Source organism: Lolium rigidum, chromosome 3 (genome assembly GCF_022539505.1).
Source record: "Lolium rigidum isolate FL_2022 chromosome 3, APGP_CSIRO_Lrig_0.1, whole genome shotgun sequence".
NCBI lineage: Eukaryota > Viridiplantae > Streptophyta > Magnoliopsida > Poales > Poaceae > Lolium > Lolium rigidum.
The window spans coordinates 87,072,438-87,091,631 of record NC_061510.1 but is presented as its reverse complement, the minus strand read 5'-3'; the positions used below and the strand labels follow the sequence as shown (position 1 = coordinate 87,091,631).

Genomic DNA, 19,194 nt, shown 5'->3' with positions numbered 1-19,194 from the left:
CGCGCCGCCCTATGCTCTGGCTGCCTCGTGGCCCCTCTTCGTTTCGTCTTCGGACTTACGGAAGCTTCGTGGAAAAATAGGCCCCTGGGCTTTGATTTCGTCCAATTCCGAGAATATTTCCTTACTAGGATTTCTGAAACCAAAAACAGCAGAAAACGACAAGCGGCACTTCGGCATCTTGTTAATAGGTTAGTTCCGGAAAATGCACGAATATGACATAAAGTGTGCATAAAACATGTAGATAACATCAATAATGTGGCATGGAACACAAGAAATTATCGATACGTTGGAGACGTATCAGCATCCCCAAGCTTAGTTCCGCTCGTCCCGAGCGAGTAAAACGATAACACGGATAATTTCTGGAGTGACATGCCATCATAATCTTGATCATACTATTTGTAAAGCATATGTAGTGAATGCAGCGATCAAAACAATATGTATGACATGAGTAAACAAGTGAATCATAAAGCAAAGACTTTTCATGAATAGCACTTCAAGACAAGCATCAATAAGTCTTGCATAAGAGTTAACTCATAAAGCAATAATTCAAAGTAAAGGCATTGAAGCAACACAAAAGAAGATTAAGTTTCAGCGGTTGCTTTCAACTTGTAACATGTATATCTCATGGATATTGTCAACATAGAGTAATATAATAAGTGCAATAAGCAAGTATGTAGGAATCAATGCACAGTTCACACAAGTGTTTGCTTCTTGAGGTGGATAGAAATAGGTGAACTGACTCAACATTGAAAGTAAAAGAATGGTCCTCATAGAGGAAAAGCATCGATTGCTATATTTGTGCTAGAGCTTTGATTTTGAAAACATGAAACAATTTTGTCAACGGTAGTAATAAAGCATATGCATCATGTAAATTATATCTTATAAGTTGCAAGCCTCATGCATAGTGTACCAATAGTGCCCGCACCTTGTCCTAATTAGCTTGGACTACCTGGATTATCACCGCAATACATATGCTTTAACCAAGTTTCACAAAGGGGTACCTCTATGCCGCTCTGTACAAAGGTCTAAGGAGAAAGCTCGCATTTGGATTTCTCGCTTTTGATTATTCTCAACTTAGACATCCATACCGGGACAACATAGACAACAGATAATGGACTCCTCTTTTAATGCTTTAAGCATTCAACAACAATTAATTCTTTTCTCATTAGAGATTTGAGGATGTTTGTCCAAAACTGAAACTTCCACCATGGATCATGGCTTTAGTTAGCGGCCCAATGTTCTTCTCTCACAATATGCATGCTCAAACCATTCAACTCGGTGTAGATCGCCCTTACTTCAGACAAGACGAACATGCATAGCAACTCACATGAAATTCAACAACGAGTTGATGGCGTTCCCCGAGTAAACATGGTTATCGCACAACAAGCAACTTAATAAGAGATAAAGTGCATAATTACATATTCAATACCACAATAGTTTTTAAGCTATTTGTCCCATGAGCTATATATTGCAAAGGTGAATGATGGAATTTTAAAGGTAGCACTCAAGCAATTTACTTTGGAATGGCGGAAAAATACCATGTAGTATAGGTAGGTATGGTGGACACAAATGGCATAGTGGTTGGCTCAAGTATTTTGGATGCATGAGAAGTATTCCCTCTCGATACAAGGTTTAGGCTAGCAAGGCTTATTTGAAACAAACACAAGGATGAACCGGTGCAGCAAAACTCACATAAAAGACATATTGAAAACATTATAAGACTCTACACCGTCTTCCTTGTTGTTCAAACTCAATACTAGAAATTATCTAGACCTTAGAGAAACCAAATATGCAAACCAAATTTTAGCATGCTCTATGTATTTCTTCATTAATGGGTGCAAAGCATATGATGCAAGAGCTTAAACATGAGCACAACAATTGCCAAGTATCACATTACCCAAGACATTTATAGCAATTACTACATGTATCATTTTCCAATTCCAACCATATAACAATTTAACGAAGAAGAAACTTCGCCATGAATACTATGAGTAGAAACCAAGGACATTTTTGTCCATATGCTACAGCGGAGCGTGTATCTCTCCCATAAAGTGAATGCTAGGATCCATTTTATTCAAACAAAACAAAAACAAAAACAAACCGACGCTCCAAGAAAAAAAGCACATAAGATGTGGCCGAATAAAAATGTAGTTTCAGGGGAGGAACCTGATAATGTTGTCGATGAAGAAGGGGGTGCCTTGGGCATCCCCAAGCTTAGACGCTTGAGTCTTCTTGATATATGCAGGGGTGAACCACCGGGTGCATCCCCAAGCTTAGAGCTTTCACTCTCCTTAATCATGTTGCATCATACTCCTCTCTTGACCCTTGAAAACTTCCTCCACACCAAACTCGAAACAACTCATTAGAGGGTTAGTGCACAATATAAATTGACATATTCAGAGGTGACACAATCATTCTTAACACTTCTGGACATTGCATAATGCTACTGGACATTAGTGGATCAAAGAAATTCATCCAACATAGCGAAAGAGGCAATGCGAAATAAAAGGCAGAATCTGTCAAAACAGAACAGTTCGTATTGACGAATTTTAAAATGGCACCAGACTTGCTCAAACGAAAATGCTCAAATTGAATGAAAGTTGCTTACATATCTGAGGATCATGCTCGTAAATTGGCGTAATTTTCTGAGCTACCTACAGGGAGATAGACCCAGATTCGTGACAGCAAAGAAATCTGGAACTGCGAAGTAATCCAAATCTAGTACTTACTTTTCTATCAACGGCTTAACTTGGCACAACAAAACTCAAAACTAAGATAAGGAGAGGTTGCTACAGTAGTAAACAACTTCCAAGACACAAAATAAAAACAAAGTACTGTAGGTAAAAACATGGGTTGTCTCCCATAAGCGCTTTTCTTTAACGCCTTTCGGCTAGGCGCGAAAGTGTGTATCAAGTAACATCAAGAGATGAAGCATCAACATCATAATTTGTTCTAATAATAGAATCATAAGGTACCTTTATTCTCTTTCTAGGGAAGTGTTCCATACCTTTCTTGAGAGGAAATTGATATTTTATATTACCTTCCCTCATATCAATAATAGCACCAACAGTTCGAAGAAAAGGTCTTCCCAATATAATGGGACAAGATGCATTGCATTCAATATCCAAGACAACAAAATCAATGGGAACAAGATTATTGTTAACGGTAATGCGAACATTATCAACTTTACCCAAAGGTTTCTTTGTAGAATGATCAGCAAGATTAACATCCAAATAACAATTTTTCAGCGGTGGCAAGTCAAGCATATTATAAATTTTCTTAGGCATAACGAAATACTTGCACCAAGATCACATAAAGCATTACAATCAAAATCTTTAACCTTCATCTTAATGATGGGCTCCCAACCATCCTCTAGCTTTTTAGGAATAGAGGCTTCGCACTCTAGTTTCTCTTCTCTAGCTTTTATGAGAGCATTTGTAATATGATGCGTGAAAGCCAAATTTATAGCACTAGCATTAGGACTTTTAGCAAGTTTTTGCAAGAACTTTATAACTTCAGAGATGTGGCAATCATCAAAATTCAAACCATTATAATCTAAAGCAATGGGATCATCATCCCCAATGTTGGAAAAAATTTCAGCAGGTTTATCACAGGCAGTTTCAGCGGTTTTAGCGGTTTCGAGCGAGTTTTCGCGCTTTGCATTAGAAGTGGAAACATTGCTAACACCAATTCTTTTATTAGTATGAGTATGAGGTGCAGCAACATGTGTAGCATTAGCATTACTAGTGGTGGTAATAGTCCAAACTTTAGCTATATTCTTCTCTTTAGCTAGTTTTTCATTTTCTTCTCTATCCCACCTAGCACGCGAGTTCAGCCATTAATCTTATATTCTCATTAATTCTAACTTGAATGGCATTTGCTGTAGTAGTAATTTTATTATGATAATTCTCATTAGGCAAAACTTTTGATTTCAAAAGATCAACATCAGAGGCAAGACTATCAACTCTAGAAACAAGAATATCAATTTTACCAAGCTTTTCTTCAACGGGTTTGTTAAAAGCAGTTTGTGTACTAATAAATTCTTTAAGCATGGCTTCAAGTCCAGGGGGTGAATTCCTATTATTGTTGTAAGAATTTCCATAAGAATTACCATAGCCGTTGCCATTATTATAAGGATATGGCCTATAGTTGTTACTAGAATTGTTCCGGTAGGCATTGTTGTTGAAATTATTATTTTTAATGAAGTTTACATCAACATGTTCTTCTTGTGCAACCAATGAAGCTAATGGAACATTATTAGGATCAATATTAGTCCTATCATTCACAAGCATAGACATAATAGCATCAACCTTATCATTCAAGGAAGAGGATTCCTCAACAGAATTTACCTTCTTACCTTGTGGAGCTCTTTCCGTGTGCCATTCAGAGTAGTTGATCATCATATTATCAAGAAGCTTTGTTGCTTCACCAAGAGTGATGGACATAAAGGTACCTCCAGCAGCTGAATCCAATAAATTCCGCGAAGAAAAATTTAGTCCTGCATAGAAGGTTTGGATGATCATCCAAGTAGTCGATCCATGGGTTTGGCAATTTTTAACCGAGAGATTTCATTCTTTCCCAAGCTTGAGCAACATGTTCAGTATCTAATTGTTTAAAATTCATTATGCTACTCCTCAAAGATATAATTTTAGCAGGGGGATAATATCTACCAATAAAAGCATCCTTGCATTTAGTCCATGAATCAATACTATTCTTAGGCAGAGATAGCAACCAATCTTTAGCTCTTCCTCTTAATGAGAAAGGGAACAATTTTAGTTTAATAATATCACCATCTACATCTTTATATTTTTGCATTTCACATAGTTCAACAAAATTATTAAGATGGGCAGCAGCATCATCGGAACTAACACCGGAAAATTGCTCTCGCATAACAAGATTCGATAAAGCAGGTTTAATTTCAAAGAATTCTGCTTGTAGTAGCAGGTGGAGCAATAGGTGTGCATAAGAAATCATTATTATTTGTGGTTGTGAAGTCACACAACTTAGTATTTTCAGCGTTGGCCATTTTAGCAACAGTAAATAAAGCAAACTAGATAAAGTAAATGCAAGTAAACTAATTTTTTTTGTGTTTTCGATATAGCAAACAAGATAACAAGTAAAGTAAAACTAGCAACTAATTTTTTTGTATTTTGATTTAGTGCAGCAAACAAAGTAGTAAATAAAACTAAGCAAGACAAAAACAAAGTAAAGAGATTGAGAAGTGGAGACTCCCCTTGCAGCGTGTCTTGATCTCCCCGGCAACGGCGCCAGAAATTTATGCTTGATGGCGTGTATTTCACACGTTCGTTGGGCAACCCCAAGAGGAAGGTATGATGCGCACAGCAGCAAGTTTTCCCTCGGAAAGAAACCAAGGTTTATCGAACCAGGAGGAGTCAAGAAGCACGTTGAAGGTTGATGGCGGCGAGATGTAGTGCGGCGCAACACCGGGGATTCCGGCGCCAACGTGGAACCTGCACAACACAACCAAAGTACTTTGCCCCAACGAAACAGTGAGGTTGTCAATCTCACCTGGCTTGCTGTAACAAAGGATTAGCCGTATTGTGTGGAAGATGATTGTTTGCGAGAAAACGAGTAGAACAAGTATTGCGATAGATTGTATTTCGATAAAGAGAATTGGACCGGGGTCCACAGTTCACTAGAGGTGTCTCTCCCATAAGACAAGCAGCATGTTGGGTGAACAAATTACAGTTGAGCAATTGACAAATAAAGAGAGCATGACCATGCACATACATATTATGATGAGTATAGTGAGATTTAATTGGGCATTACGACAAAGTACATAGACCGCCATCCAAGCTGCATCTATGCCTAAAAAGTCCACCTTCGAGTTATTATCCGAACCCCCTCCGGTATTAAGTTGCTAACAACGAGACAATTGCATTAAGTATTGCGCGTAATGTAACTAGTGACTACATCCTTGAACATAGCACTAATGTTTTATCCCTAGTGGCAACAGCACATCCATAACCTTAGTGGTTCTTGTCACTCCTCCGGATTCACGGAGGCATGAACCCACTATCGAGCATAAATACTCCCTCTTGGAGTTACTAGCATCAACTTGGCCAAAGCATCTACTAATAACGGAGAGCATGCAAGATCATAAACAACACATAGACATAGTCTTGATAATCAACATAACAAGTATTCTCTATTCATCGGATCCCAACAAACGCAACATATAGAATTACGGATAGATGATCTTGATCATGTTAGGCAGCTCACAAGATCCGACAATGATAGCACAATGGGGAGAAGACAACCATCTAGCTACTGCTATGGACCCATAGTCCAGGGGTAGACTACTCACACATCACTCCGGAGGCGACCATGGCGGTGTAGAGTCCTCCGGGAGATGATTCCCCTCTCCGGCAGGGTGCCGGAGGCGATCTCCTGGATCCCCCGAGATGGGATCGGCGGTGGCGGCGTCTCTGGAAGGTTTTCCGTATCGTGGCTCTCGGTACTGGGGGTTTCGTCACGGAGGCTTTAAGTAGGCGAAGGGGTAGGTCAAGAGGCGGCGCGAGGTGCCCAGACCATAGGGCCGCGCGGCCAGGGCAGGGGCCGCGCCGCCCTATGCTCCGGCTGCCTCGTGGCCCCTCTTCGTTTCGTCTTCGGACTTCCGGAAGCTTCGTGGAAAAATAGGCCCCCGGGCTTTGATTTCGTCCAATTCCGAGAATATTTCCTTACTAGGATTTCGAAACCAAAAACAGCAGAAAACGACAAGCGGCACTTCGGCATCTTGTTAATAGGTTAGTTCCAGAAAATGCACGAATATGACATAAAGTGTGCATAAAACATGTAGATAACATCAATAATGTGGCATGGAACACAAGAAATTATCGATACGTTGGAGACGTATCAATTGCCTAGCCCTTTCCATCAGTTCAGACTTTTGGTTCAAGTGGCTAGTGCATGAAGCTTAACAGTTTCATGTTTCCCATTAGCAACGCACTTCAGATTTCTAGATCGCAAGTGAACGTTTCTTATTACGATTACTAGATTAACTGAATGTGAATAGTGTAATTACATTGTACCATTGTATGGACGGGCACCAGATAGGAATGCCGCGCTTGGGAAGGAAACCCTAACCCCATGTTAAAGCATCTCCAGTCGCGTCCCCCAAAGCGTCCCCCAAAGGGATTTGGGGCGCGCCGGACAGAAAATGCGTTCCAGTCGCGTCCCCCAAAGCCCATTTTTGTCCGGCGCGCCCCGATACGGTGTCCGGCGCCCCGAGCCCGTCCCCGTCCCACAGGGGATGCACCGGGGACGCCGGACACAACGAAAAGCGAGGTGGGCTCCCACACGTCGGCGACTATTTGCATAAACCGTTGGTTCGCGCCTCTATTCTCGTCGCTCCTTCCTTCCCGCGCCTCCCACCCCACCGTCGCCGCTGGATTTCCCGGCCGTTTGGGCGTCTGATCTCTGCTGAGAGTCCGCACCGTTGTCGCGGCTGGGGCTCCCGCCGGTCGTGCCGCCGCCGCCACGTCGCCGGCGCGTCCCGAACGCGCCGTCAAATCCGTCCCACCTCCGCGCACGAAGGTGCTCGACGACTTGCCAGGTAGGCGCGATTGGCCGCTGTTTGTTGCGTCATCTGCCTCGGCGCAATTTTAACCATTGATTTTGCTTCAGCCATGGACAGCGACGATGAGATGGTTGCCCTGCTGCTGGAGGACGAGCAAGCCTTCGACGACGACCTGCGGGAGAATTTGCTGATCATCGCGTCCCTCCAGGACATGCTTGACGCTGAGGCGGAGAAGAGGAAGAGGCCGCGCCGCGGAGGATCAAGGCCGGGAAGAAGGAAGTCGAAGCTGCGGCAGAGGCTGGAGGGGCATGCCATGCTGCACAACGACTACTTCGCCGACGACGCAACACATGCCGACAATTTTCGGTGGCGGTACAGGATGAGCAAGGGGCTGTTCGTGAATATCCTCCACGGCGTTCGAGAGTTCGACCCCTACTTCAAGCTCAAGCTCGACGCTGTAGGCGTTCTCGGGTTCTCGTCCATTCGAAGTGCATCGCCGCCATGAGGATGCTTGCATACGGAGCACCTGCCGATACACAGGACGACTACCTTCGCATGAGTGAGTCTACTGCCATCGAGTGCACGTACAAGTTTTGCCGAGCTGTGGTGGGAAAGTTTGGCAAATACTACTTGAGGGGGCCAACTGAGGAAGAGACTGCAAGGATCATGGCACAAAATGCTGCCAGAGGATTTCCTGGAATGCTTAGAAGCATCGATTGCATGCACTGGGCATGGAAGAACTGGCCGTTTGCTTGGCAAGGTATATACAAAGGGCGTCATGGATATTGCAGTGTGGTGCTTGAAGCTGTGGCAGATTATGACCTGTGGATTTGGCATTCTTTCTTTAACATGGCGGGATCACACAATGACATCAACGTGTTGCAGCGGTCTCCGGTGTTCAGCAGACTAGTGGAAGGGCATGCTCCACCATGCAACTATGAGATCAATGGCCACCAATATACCAAAGGCTATTATCTAGCCGATGGTATATATCCAAAATGGGTCACTTTTATCAAAACAATCTCGAATCCATCAGGTCTGAAGAATTTCCACTTTGCTACACGACAGGAGGCTTGCAGGAAAGATGTAGAGCGGGCATTTGGTGTGCTTCAAGCACAATTTGCCATTGTCCGGTACCCTGCTCTAAGCTGGTCTCACGACCAAATGTGGGAGGTGATGCAGGCTTGTGTGATCATGCACAACATGATCATCGAGGATTACCGCAAGAATCATGCTAGGTCACATGTTGGTCCCTATGAGTGTCAAAGCCCTCTTGCGGAGGTTGATCATGAGTTGCCTGCAGATTTTGCTGATTTTCTCGCTATGCACGCAGAGATCCGTGACAGCAATGTTCATGATCAATTTCAAGCTGATCTCGTTGAGCATTTGTAGAGGATCAAAGGAAATACCGTGGCACCTTGATGTAGCATCTAGCCATATTTATTATATTTGTTTACTTGTTTGTTGTAATTTAATTTGAAAACAATCCTCGCAAACATTTTTATTCATATGCTACATTTGATAAATGGCTCTTATGTGTTAAAAAAAATATTTTTAATGTTTGGGGGCGGCGTTTGGGGGACGCGGCTGGGGAGCGACGTCCCCCAAACGCAGCACGAACAAAACACGTCCCCCAAACGCTCAATCCGACGCGGTTTGGGGGACGCGGCTGAAGATGCTCTTACACGGGAAAGAAAGGCGTGACACTTTGTGGACTGTGACTGAAGCCTTGTGTTTGGTTAGTGTCAGCTTGGTCGAGTTGTGGAAGGAGGAAATGGCATTTTTCTAAACTGAGAGAATGAGAGGGGATCCCATAAACAACTACCGATTAACACTATATACAATGACATTTGAGGACAAACTAGTTATTTGACAGTTTTCACACTCTACAATTTCTATTTGGTCACACTTGTACTACATAGCCTTGAATTCCAACATCTCCAACTTATTAGCTAGATCTATATTTTCTAAATGGGCCCTACTAAGTTCTCTAGATATTTAACGATGACATGAAAAGTAGTACACATACGCACGCATTATAATATAATAAGGGCCTAAGGGGCATAAGTAAATTGTTGGAATAATATGAAAAAGTTGCTTGCTTAGTTTATGGTGAAAACGACTACAATAAAGGACCCCCCCCCCCCTAATATACTCACTTTTTACCACAAAATACAATTTCGGTCTAGCAGTAGAAATTATTTCTAATGATATGTGAGAAATGTATTAATTTTTTACCTTAATAAAAAGGTGCAGTTTTGAGTTGTAAATGTTGCTAATTATACCTAAAACTTAGTTATCGATATAATACATCGAATAATGTAAAGTAGTAATACATACGTTAAAGGCTAGCTAAGTTATGACGAGCTAAAAAAAGGTTAGTACAAACATTTGGAAGCGATTAAAGTATTGACGAAGAAGGTTATCCAAAATTGTTTAATGCACAACAAAAAAATCGAACAACGGTACCTTGCAGTTGGTGGGAGTAAATGAGACCATCCAATTCTGCCGATCGGGCGGCTGACGCCCCCCGTACTTCACCACCAGGGCTTACAGTACAAGTCAATTTTTGAGGGAAAACTCTGGGAGTACGTCGTCCGGAGGGTCAAAACATAATTTTAATAGTAGGTTCGTCGTGGTAGGGGTATTGACATGTATCTTTGTTTGTGTGAGGGCGTTTTTGCATCTTTTGTATTCGTTTGGTCTCAACCTATCCTGGCCCGCGGGATGAACCCTAGGCGATTTTACTGGCGGCATCGGGGCGAACGGAGGAGTTGCCGATGGGCGGATGGTGAGGCACCGCGCGGTCGTGGCGTGGGGCTGGCGTCGCCGATTCTGCACCGGCCTCGCATACGTCGGCACCGCGCTCGATTTCGGCCTTGTGCCCCCCACTGCGTCGCCGGTTCGTCGATTCCGCATCCTCGCCACCCACTGCGCCGCCGCCACGTCGCCTCGCGCCGTCGACTCCGACGTTTCCGCGGCACCGACCCCCATTGAGCGGCGCTGCTTCTGGCCTTGTTAGCCGCCTCGCGCCGCCGCGTGTATCCCCAGACGGATGCGCTGTGGAGGAGGCGACGCGCCACCCGGGCATGGCATCCAGGCCTCCGACGAAGCGACGCACGGTGCGGCCGTGGCGTTCAACCCTCGGGTACGTGGGCGGCGACGTGGAGCAAAGGTACTAGCGGACGTGGCGCCGGCTCCCTGGACCTGGCGCCGGACGTGCTTCCCAATCCAAATCCCTCTTATTTTTCCAAACAATGTATTGCTACCTATCAATTGCTTAGATATGAATTGATGTCCCATCCAAATCCCAATCCAGTCTCTGTTTTGCTTTGGTGGGTGACAGTTTCAGTTTTAGAATTGATGTTCTTGTTAGGGATTTAGAATTGTTCTTATCCCAATGCCCTTACATGAGGTACAATTTGTTTCCGATAAAGTAAGCTTGGAAGTTGGATTTTGTTTGTGGATTCATAGTTTGAGTTCAGGACTATTGGATTTGGCGTAATTAAGAAAACACAGAGAATGTACGGTTGGATGTCGGTATTAATATGGATTTATAGGGCATGTCACTGTTCATCTGCAAATACTTCAATCTGAAAGAGCCAACCTGACATGTGTTTCATGATTAGTGTAATAGCGAATACTTTAATCTATATTTTAGGTGACAATGATACAAACAACCAACATAATTGCTTAATATGCGGTTCCAAATATTTTGGCAGGGGCAAAAACTTGAGTTTTGAAGTTATGAACTACCCTCACATCAACGGGAAACGACCAATAAAGCAGTTACCTCTTACTGCTTGTACTTGCATCAAGTATAGTAAAGAGGAATTGCGCCATTTCTTAAGTGGTCTTAACCTTTTTCAAATTGAAAATGGTGACCACTGAGTTTGTGGTTTTAATCATTCAACATTTTCTAGGAGCAACGGAGTAAGTTTGAAGGTTTATTATGGGTATGTGTAGCATATGTTATGTGGGATATTCACTTTGGCTCATAGGAGCATTTGCTCCCACTATGTGAATATACATTTCGAAGTGTCAAAAAATTCTAAAGTAAAATTTTTCATGTACATCTACACATTTTATGTTCGTGCACAAGTTTTCAAAAGAAACTAAAAATATTTGTGGCTCCTGTAAAAAAGACAAATTTTGATGTTATAACACGACTACGTACAGGACATTTTTTTTATCTTTTTTGTACACGCCACATAAAATATTATTTCTCCATGAAAACTTGTGCACTAACAAAGAATGTCACGATGTACACCAAAAAAATTATGTCAGAATTTTTTGACATTTTTAAAATTATTTTTAAATTATTTTGTGTAATAAGAGCATTTGCTCATGAGCCAAAACGCCACCTCCATGTTATGTTAGCTATACAATCCCTTGACCATGATAAATGGGCAATCTGAACATAGTGCATAGGTACGTAAAAGAGATGCAAATAAAAGGTCACTCTTTGAGAGTTTCTTCTGCCATCCTTAAATACGCAGCTATACCTTCTAGCTGAAAGTGTTTGTTCGAGTCAATAATTAATATAACAAAAAACAATTATTATCCGGATGATAGAGTGTAATCTGACCGTGTGTTGGAGTTCATCGCCTGGTTCCATAGATGGAATTGAGTTGAGAATCTGGATATCTCTTTCCTCTGGAATTATTACTGCTACGTACCAGTGTAGTCCACGGTTCAAGGCTAAGAAAATCTGCATTGACATAGATGTAAGATTTAGGACAAAATAATTGGTATTTGAGTACGTTTGAAATTTAGTTAGGTACCATGTCATGCTTAAGATATGGAAGTACTTTACTCGCCCAATGCAATTTCTCCATTTCAGATACCCCCCTCTGTATATATTTGTTTGATATGTCGCTTGCATACTTGCGAGCAACATGTGTGAACTCAACGAAGACGCGTTTGCCATCCCTTGTTTCCAATATTCCTTTAAAAGAGCGGTGAAGATGGATGGCCGCATCAAGTATTCTCCGTTTTGAGAAAAAACACTCACTGTTTATACTTCATCCTGTAGTACAGAATAATTGAGATATTCACAAATGGCCATAATTGGTACCCTTTAAAAAAATTAGCTATGCATGCCGCAAGGTAGTTGCTTCCTGTATATGTCTACTTCTTTCTGCATATGAATGAATGGTGGAAAGTTAAAATGAATGCATGGACGATATTTTGAAGTACATGTAAGTATTGCACACGTGTGTAAGTTTTTTGGAATTTTTCCCCGTCCAGTACTCTTTGAACATAAGCACAACCAGGCCACAAAAGCTCCTGCAACAAGTAGGAAAATTTTATTAGGATTGCATTAGTTGATGCGCTGAAATGAGATTACACTCTGCTGATGAATGTGCATCCTGATCTTTCTGCTTTTCCAGATTCTTAATAGTAGTTCTCTTCGAAGGATGCACATCATAGTCAGGCCACTTGTGTGTCTTAAAAACTTCTTTCAGTGTCAAGACTTTCCAAATAAGCTTGTAGATTGCTGTTTGACAGCATACCATTGTTTCCTGCGGATTAGTGAAGATATTAGATAGTTATCATTTTTTGTTTGCTTTTTGAGAGGCCAAGAATTTGGTGCTGTTGTCCTTTCTGGAATTCCAGATATGTACCTTATCTGCTCCTGTTGCATTTATGACTTTCTGGTCTCCGGATTTTTCAGTGGAATCCTTTGGTGCTGTTGGAACATGATGTATTTTCGCTTTGCTCTTGACAGATTTGGATGAGGATGGATCCTGATAGAAGGAACAACAGGACGTGTTGTTAGCATATTGACAGATCTACTAACCTTGTTTGTCAATGCAGATTCTGCCATACATCCTTGTTGGTCAAGGTAGATTGCGGCGATGACTTCTTGGCTGAAGGGGTAGATCGCTGTGATGGCTTCTATGTTGCAGGTTTAGATTGCGGGATGAATTCATTGCTATAGGGCTATATTGCAGCAGCACTTTCATCGGTTTTTACTGCGGAGGGTAATAGTTTGGCTCTGCCGGATTCTTCATCTGGGACAATCGGTTGATGAAGAGAAGGCTCATGCTTGATGGGGTGGCTATGGTTTATGGAAGAAACACAGATCATCTATAAATACCGTCGTCAGTTGCCCTAGAATTGTTGCCGTGTATTTTTTTTATTTTTTTGTTATGATCTAAAATGATATACAATAATATCTCCTCCCATTTTTTAGATCTTCTTGTAACGTAAGACTAGAAATTAACCAAATTATCTCTCTATATGAATGGAAGAACCTTACGTGTTTATTGATATACCTACTGTGAGATCAGCAAAAGGAACGCATGCACCAAATTTAGCAGAACTTATTAAAATCTGGCTGAATAAATACATGCACCAAGGCAACCAAATGCATGTATATACAGCAAATATCAAGGTTACAGATTTTCAATCACACGAATATCAATGTTACACGCAGACTGAATGTTCAACTACTTCAAGCTTTTCTACTTTTTGAGAATTCAACTATTTCGAACTGAAACATGTCTCACTGCCAAGACAATGAATGGCTGGTATCTAACATCTTTGCCCATTAGGTTGACTGAATGAAAACACACAGGCTGAAGGAACAAGATATTGGAACTGAAACAAGCAGGAAGTATGTAGATCATCTTTTTTCTCCATAAACTTGACTCAATGAAAACACACAGGCTTATCAACCTCTCCTGTACAGTCTTCTCCCCCTTCTTCTCCATCTTTTAACGCAACTAAATACCGGACAAAGCCTTATACTTCCTACTGCTCCTCAATCACCCATGCACATGATCTTCATATAGAGTCTCTTACCCTCTTGAACATCTCTGGTGTATAAATACGTGAAGCACTCTTCTATAACGGGTGATCATTTTTTCCAGTGAAAGGGACTGATTGCGAACACTTTGCATCCAATTCGCATATCTTAACCTTGTTCTTCGCTATCAAATATCTGACTGGCTATCATGAAATATTCTTCTCTCGCCTCTGTTTCATCGTTAGTACCATCCATCATCCAAACCTGCTATTATCAAACCATCATGCTTAGGTGCATCTGTATGTCATATCTGCCCAAATTATTATAAGCAAAGCAACTATCCATGAGTTAATTCCATAGAATTTGTATCCCACAAAATTCATTTGGTTCAAAACTATATATATACATGATACCATAGATGCATAACAAATAACAAATAACTGAACTCATAAATAACAAAGTCTATGGTATATTGTCTAAAATCGGAATGCAATACTCCTAATTCTGAAGGCAGCGACACTACATGACGTGTGTGACTGAAGAAAGGATATATTTTCACAAATCTGGGCAAAGGAAGTACTACTGTATGACCACTACTAATGTAGTTTTAGTGCACAAAGCACCAGCGAGCTAACCAGCTCACGTCGCCTGCACCAACGAAGAGCGCACAGGCGATCGGGACGAAGGCGGAGATGACCGATCGGGTCAGCCCTCATCCGTGCGTTGGGGAAGAACGAGCCTTCTACCCCAAGGCGCAGGAGGCAGCGGCCAACACGGGCAGAACCGGGCGGCGGTGGGGGGCAGGGCCGCGGAATCGAGCGAGACGCCGAGTCAGGCGGCGGCGCACTTTGGGTCGCGTGGACGCGGAATCAGCAATCCAAGGTGCTCTAGCTCCACCGGAAATCACCATGAGGGTTAAAGTGTAAATTGATGCAAATTGCTTTTGGTCCTCTCAAAAAATAAAATTAGAACTAGTCCTACAGCACGAACGGTCAGATCGGCCTGGTACTCCACCACATAATTCTGGACTATCAGGGTACTGTAAAAATTATCAAAACTTAGTTATCGATATAATACATCGAATAATGTAAAGTACTAATACGTACGTTAAAGGCTAGCTAAATTATGATGAGCTAAAAAAAGGTAGCTAAGTTATGACGAGCTAAAAAAAGGTTAGTACAAACATTTGGAAGCGATTAAAGTATTGACGAAGAAGGTTATCCAAAATTGTTTAATGCTCAACAAAAAAATCGAACAACGGTACCTTGCAGTTGTTGGGAGTAACTGTATATAAATTGTTCAGTGTGCAGCTTTCATGTTTCCGATTAGCAGACGCACTTCAGTTTTTTTTATCTTTTTCCAAAATGTTCAATTATCGATTAATTATTCTGATGATGAGTTTACTGAGTGCGAATAGTGGAATCACATTATATATGGTTGTTTCGACAAGGAAAACGAAAAGAATATCTGAATATGTTCATTGCAAAAGATGCATGGTTGGAGCATGAGTACATGGGTTCACTGAATATCTGAATACGCACTTCTTCTTTTTTGCCACCAAAAGTTTCACCGATCTTTTTTTTGTTCAGTTTTTATTTTGCAGCAGTAGTGTGGAGTACCATTTGGTCATTGCAGTTTTCAGTGCTGCTTTGTATGCAAATATCAGTACCTGGCCGGGTGCCTTTGGTTCTAAGCTACTCAATGCTCATCCTGCGGCTTTATTGTGCTACCCAAAACACTCATCAGACAACATGCGTTGTTTCACTGACAGTTGAATTTCATTTGTCTAAGCCCTGGAAAAAGGGCCATAACTATAAGAAAATTGTGCATGTGCAGTGACTAAAAGCAGTCCTAATCGCTGTGCAGCTTTATCATGCCACTCCAGGATCGACAACACTCTTCAGACAAGATGGCTTCTATATACAAGCGTGCCACAACACAATCCACCAAACCAGGGACACCATGCCTGTCATGTTCGTGTCAAGAGCTGCTCGCTCGGCCATGGTGCGGTTCAGATATATATTAGAGTGCAATGTACTTTGCACACGTAAACAAGCATCTTCGTATTTGCCTCATCTGCATACCATACATGCACTCATAGTGAATATAAGCAGCATTCGATACGGAATGTACTCATGGCAGAGACAACCCGGTACATGTGAACGAGAAAGAAAGAGTTCCTAATCGATTGCAACTCGACAGCTTTTCAAATACGCAGATGAGACAATACCTCATACTCCTTAGGAAAAGATTGTGGGAACAAAGTGGCTCTGTCGACAAACCAGATGAGAATATGTTGTATCGCATTTGCTTTTACTCGATTGTTTTCATCAGACGATATGCTGTATCGCACTTGCTTTCATTCAATTTGTTTTCGTCAGAGCTTCGAGGTGCAGCCTGAAAGATTTTGAAAGATGGTAGACATGCCGCCACTTCTCCCTGTCTCAGTGCATAGTTTACGGTTTTGGAGTTCGGAGATCTTGGTATGAAACTATTTACACAAGAGTTCTCCAAGATCTTGGGTTTCAATAAGACTTCCAGATGTGCTCTTTTACATTGTTTCCCAGTCTTTGTTCTTAAGTTCGCAATCCTTTCGGAGGAGCATTCTTAATTGTGATGTCAATCGATCAATCTGTTTTTCTCCTTACTTGCTAAATTACGGCAACTCCCGCCATCAATAATAACCTTGCAAGCTTTACCAGGACCAACTAGTGCTTTTGTTTGGAACAAATTGCAGCGCTGAGTAGATGCACTTGACAACACATTAAGAGCACGCTGAGACACAACTATAGTGCGAGCTTCAGACGGATAAGCATCTACACCATCACTGTCATAGTTATCTTCTTCTGGAGCATATGGATCATCATCTCCAGTCTCATACTCATTGTCCTCATTAATAATCATGACCTTGCGGTTAGGGAAATCTCTCTTGAAGTGACCCTTACCACCACATGTATGACAAACCATATCACGGTTACGCGCAGTAAACATGCTAGAACCACTTGTACTTGCAGCAGATTCGGACTTCTTTGTGTTGGACACATTGAAGACCGGCTTGCTAGACGAAGTAGGAAAAGGTGCGGAGCGCGTAGATGGCGCCGACGCTGTAGATGGAGGCGTCCTAGGCGTGTAGCGCCCAGCTCCTGTAGCACGACCTTTGATTTGCGCTTCTTAAGCTAACTGTGCTTCAGCTTCTTTTGCATGTTGTAGCAACTCATTCATTGTAGTGTAACTGTGATAACGAATAATGCCTTTGATATCATACTTCAAACCATGTCGAAAACACTGCATTTTCATCTGAAGGGATTCACGGACACGGTCACGCTGCATAAGCATCTCCATCTCCATGAAATAAGTATCAACAGTCTTTACACCTTGTCTCAAGAGGGTCAACTTATCATATATAGATCGCAAATAATTAGTAGGAACGAAACGAGCTTTCATAATGGCCTTCATCTTGCGCCATGTAAGAACTGGCAATTCGTTATCTTCTTGGCGAGCACGTGTAACTCTATCCCACCAACGCAATGCATAGCCATCAAATTCAGAGGAAGCAAGTTTAACCTTCCTATTTTCAGTATAGTCGTGTAGACGCCGCAACTTCTCAATTTTCAGCTCCCAAGTGAGGTATTCTTCAACATTAGCAGCTCCTTTAAATTTGGGTATTGAGAACTTTGGCTTACCCAAACCATCGTCTTGCTGTTGTGGATAAGCACGGCGAGCTCCGAGTTCAACAAAGCCACGCCCACGGTTACCACGTCCAGCACCAAGACCAACACCAGGTGCTTCATCTTGAAGCTCAACATCTTCATCTTCCTGTTGTTGTTGTTGTTGTAGTGTCAGATTATCAACAGCTAGAGTCAACACTTGAATATTGCGCTGATCATGTGGTACTTCCATCCCAGACTGCTTTTATGCAAGGTAGATACATCCTAGATGGTGTTGTCACTTTGCATGAAACAATTTATGAGATGCACCGCAAAAAGTTGAATGGGGTAATACTCAGAATCGACTTTGAAAAAGCCTATGACAAGGTCAAGTGGTCTTTTCTTCAACAGACGCTGAGGATGAAAGGTTTTTCCGATTAGTGGCGCGCTCTAATTAATAACTTTGTTTTTGGAGGAAGTGTTGCTATCAAGGTCAATGATGACGTTGGTAGATATTTCCAGACAAAAAATGTTTAAGGCAAGGCGATCCCCTATCCCCAATGTTGTTTAATATTGTGGCGGATATGCTTGCTATTATAATTGAGCGGGCTAAACTCGATGGCCAAATCGAAGGGGTAGTTCCTCATTTGGTTGATGGGGGCTTATCCATTCTCCAATATGCCGATGACTCAATTTTATTTATGGATCATGACTTGGACAAAGCACGAAATCTGAAGTTAATCCTTTCAGCTTTTGAGCAATTGTCAGGTCTCAAGATAAACTTCCATAAAAGTGAATTGTTCTGTTTCGGAGAGGCCAAAGATGACGCCAACCTATATGCCGAATAATTTGGATGTGGGCTTGGGTGTTTTCCAAAAGATCAAGGTGGACTAGGAGTCCATGATCTTGAAGTTAAAAACCGAGCTTTGCTAGTAAAATGGCTGGCCAGGTTATTAACTGAGGATGGCCGATGGAAACAACTTTTGCGGAGGAAGTATGTGGGTTCAAAAGCTATATCTCAGGTTATATGGAAACCAGGCGATTCACACTTTTGGGCTGGCATTATGGCAACAAAAACAATTCTTTTTCCCGTTTGGTTCGTTCTCCATTAGGAATGGGTCGGAGATAAGGTTTTGGGAGGATTGTTGGTAAGGTACAACCACTCTCCGAGAACAATATCCAGCTTTGTATAATATTGTTCGTCATAAGTGATACCTTACAGAAGGTATTGGAAACATCTCCACCCTCTTTGA

At 42.0% G+C, this 19,194-nt stretch overlaps 1 long non-coding RNA gene across 1 annotated transcript; it reads right to left on the bottom strand.

The window, feature by feature from the left end:
• Positions 1-12,008: 12,008 nt before the first annotated feature.
• Positions 12,009-12,505, bottom strand: LOC124697317. The gene is made up of 3 exons (XR_007000773.1): positions 12,325-12,505; positions 12,129-12,251; positions 12,009-12,052 (listed from the first exon to the last, which is right to left on the bottom strand). It is a non-coding gene; the product is annotated as an uncharacterized LOC124697317 (long non-coding RNA).
• Between the last annotated feature and the right edge of the window lie 6,689 nt (positions 12,506-19,194).